Raw genomic sequence first — 3,800 nt, 5'->3', positions numbered from 1 at the left:
AGGAAACTAAAAGGAGGATCCAAAGGAGGCAGCCCGCCAGTAAATTTAGAGGGTTAACGCTTTTAGAGCAACCGGGCTCTTTCCAACTGCCTGCTCGGTCATGCTCGCTTTGTTATCCCTCTCCATGGTCAGTACTCACTGACAGCTGAAGAGGAGATGGTTTCTCTGCCATCATCTCTCTCTAAGGCTTTCTTTGGATCCTTCCAGCGCATGTCCCTTTTCCTTCCATTGGCCAGATTTACTTCATATGCGCATGCTGACAGCAGCCGCAGCCAAGGGTAAGGGGCCTGCCAAGACCAGTGAGACCGCCAAGACCAATTTGGACCAGTGAGGATTTACCGAAGGAGATGGGGGAAAGGATCCCTTCAAATGAAGTCAAGTTACACCACCAAGAAGAAGGGAGTGGTTGTTAGTTAGGCACCAAGCAGTGAGTGGCTGGTATGCTTTTTCTACAGTTCTCATTAGTTCGATATTTCCCAGGCTCTGCTCGGTGTTAAGAAATGATCATGGTTAGTCTGTAAGAAAGTAAAGCCAAAATGAGGGTGTGTGTTGCTAAGGTCAGATGAGTTTGGGGAGGGCTTTGTGACCTACACCGGATTACTTCTCATAGTCTCAGTACATGCTAGCAAAGGTGCAGAGTGGCCTAATAGAAATAAATGTGGTTGGTTTTGTTGAATTCAGCTTTCAAAACTATTCTCAACATCCTAGCTGGACCAACCCTTCTGAAATGTAAATATCAATAGTCCCTTCCTGCTGAAAACCCTCATTGGCTTACCATTATCTTCAGGGGAAAGCCTAAACTTCCTAGAATGGACTATTAAACCTCCTCTCATCAGGCCTCAGTCTGCCTCTACAGTTTCCTATCTCATTCTTTTCTCTCTCATCTTTGCTTTGGTCATACTAAACGTTGCATATCCACACCTGTTTTCTTGTATCTGTGCCTTAGAAACATGCATCTCCCTTTGAATGCCCTCTACTGCATCTCCCCACCCCCCCACCACACTTACTAATCAAGGCCACTTACACTTCTGAGCAAGGATAGTAAGTACCCCTTCTATCTTTCATAACACCTATCACACTGTGCTACTCTAATTGAATTCATATTAGATTTATTATTGGAAGGTATTTATAAATTAATGTCTTAACTCATTAAAAAGAAGGAAGCATAGATTCAGCCCCGAGCTGTTTGTTCTAGCTGTTCCATTTGGGCAAGGGTGGGAAGTGGATTCTTTCATGAAACACAGTAGCAATGATAGATGTGTCCTGAAAAGCTGGATGGGTAGATCAAGCAGTTAGACTGCAATGGGCCAGTAGAGTCAGACTAGGAAGGGAGGCTTTGGTAAACCTTTGGAAGATTGAATTTTCCCCCACTTCTTCCCCCAAATAATAACAACAATGGGTACCATTTGTTAGCATTTACCATAGGCTGGGCAAGTTTCCAAGAGTTCCACATAAATGAACTCTCATAGTTTCCATCACAACCTTAAAAAGAGGCACCTCTGTTGCTATAAACGTCTTTAGCACTGACATGTGGAAAGGGACACAAAGAGGTTAATTCACTTTCCTAAATTCATATAGCTAGCGAATGGCAGGTCTGAGATTTTAAAGTAAAGTGGCTTTAAAAGAATAGAGCCTACAACATACAGAACTCTCAAGATGAAATAACAAAAAATGGAAAGCGACTGGGTAGAAAATAGGCAAGCAGTAACATTTAACAGACCCCGAAAGTCTGACTCCTCAGTTAACTGCATAAAGCCAAAAGCTTGGAGACGCTCGTGACATGTGTAAGCAAAAGTGGACCTAGAACAAGGGGGCTACTTAAATGTCTGTTGAAGAAGCTGTGGATTCCATGCACATTGTAACTGGGTACCTGCTTTTTTTCTGTGACAGCAAACTCAGTTTGTAGTCACCAACAGAGTAAAACAAGGAAGGGCTGTTTTGGAGCCAAGAACCTCAAGGGAGGGAGTACTGAAAACAGGAACGTAAGACAACTGGTGTGGATGCGATGATAAGACCCTTAGCTGTTCATTGCATCTCGCTTTGTGTTGCATTTGCAGGGATTTGACCAGCACAGAAGGAAAGGTGCGAACCGCAGAGGTTCCCTAACAAAGTAGTCCAGCAAGAAACACCACACGGAGTTTCCATGGTCTGCTTCATCGTTAAATATAAGCAAGGTTTCCGACAGGCCTGTCACATGAAAGGCAGAGAGACAAGTAGATTCAATGAAGAAGAAAGGATGAAGGGCGAGGAACACTATCAACATCACGGAAGAGAAGATGCCGAGTCCATGAAAAAAAAGGAAAAGTGTCTAAGGAACATTTAGAGAACCACCACCACCAAAGGAACATGACAACAGAAATGAAAATCCCTACGGAAGGCAATGGGGATAAAATGAGGGATCCTCTAGGTTGTGAAGCAAAATGACAAGGATATGAATTTTTAGGTGGGAAAGTAAGATCAGTCAAGAAGTCTAAGCCAAACCCACTGATGTTGGATCAATTCCAACTCGGAACCATCCTGTTGGACAGAGTAGAACTGCCCCATCGGGATTCCGGGGCCATTGTCTTCTCAAGGAGAAACTACCATATTTGTCGCCTGTAGCCTGGGGGTGGATTTGAACTGCCCACCTTTTAGTTAGCCACCTAGCACTTAACCACTACATGAGGGCTTTCCAAGAGCTCTACCATTCAATTAGTAGCAAGGCTAGAACATAGGACAAAGCAGGAAGGGAATGTGTAAAAGATGGAAGGTAAGAACATTTCCCCCAAATATTGGAGTTTTCACAAGGAAAATGTCCAGTAGAATGAATGAAAGAAACCACACTATTGTGAAATTAAAATTCTAGAACAAAAAAATCCTGCTGCTTCCAAAGAGGAGAAAAACCAAGAACCAGGGTTGAGAATCACATGAAAATTCTTCTGCAAGCTAGAAGGCAGCATAGTAACGCCTTTAGAAGCCCGAGGCCACGTGTGCTTTCCGACCTAGATTTCTACTTCCAGTCCACCAGTCACACCAAAATGTGCATTTAGAGGGACAGTTCAGCTGTAGGGTGACTTTCCCCTTGGAAAGTTAACGAGGCTGTGTTCCACAGAATGAGAGCAGAGGGAAAAAAAAAAAAAAGGAGAGATGTTTCTGGAAGCAAGTCATTCAATGGAGGAGGGAAAGGTGGCTCCAGGATTATGGAAGAGGGCATTCCCATGATGGGAACAGTACAGGAAGCCCAGAGAGCAATCTTTCCAGAAGGCTTCTGGGGAGGAGACACTTTTCCAAATAGACAAGGTCACTTGAAGACTTAGAGGTGTCCCTGCCCCAAGCCATGCTATTTTCATTCGCCTCGTACACAGGCTGGACATTTGGATGAAGGTGCTGGTATTTATCATTGAAAGCACCTTACCGAAAGAACACACAAGTCTGTCCTGGAAGAAGAACAACCAGAATGCTGCTTAGAAGCAAGCATAGTGAGACCGCATTGCACATATTTTGGACACGTTATCAGGAGAGACCAGTCCCTCTAAAGGACATGATGCTTGGTAATGGGGAAGGGCAGTGACAAAGAGGAAGACCCCCAAGGAGATGGGTTGACACAGTGACTGCAGCAATGGACACAAACACAAGACCATTGTGAGGCTGGCGCAGGCCAGGCAGTGTTGTCCATGGGGCTGCTATGGGTCAGGATCAACGCAGCAGCACCTAACTCTTTATATGAAGGTACCAAGGGGAGATGTGCCCAACGGATACATTTGTGCTAAGTTACCCTCGTGGCACAATGGGTTGAATATGGGGTTACTAACTACAAGGCC

The sequence above is a fragment of the Echinops telfairi genome, unplaced genomic scaffold (assembly GCF_000313985.2).
Source record: "Echinops telfairi isolate 266 unplaced genomic scaffold, ASM31398v2 ScPeMD7_7469;HRSCAF=8507_0, whole genome shotgun sequence".
NCBI classification, from domain to species: domain Eukaryota; kingdom Metazoa; phylum Chordata; class Mammalia; order Afrosoricida; family Tenrecidae; genus Echinops; species Echinops telfairi.
The sequence above is the reverse complement of the archived record's forward strand: the minus strand, read 5'-3'. Positions refer to the sequence as shown.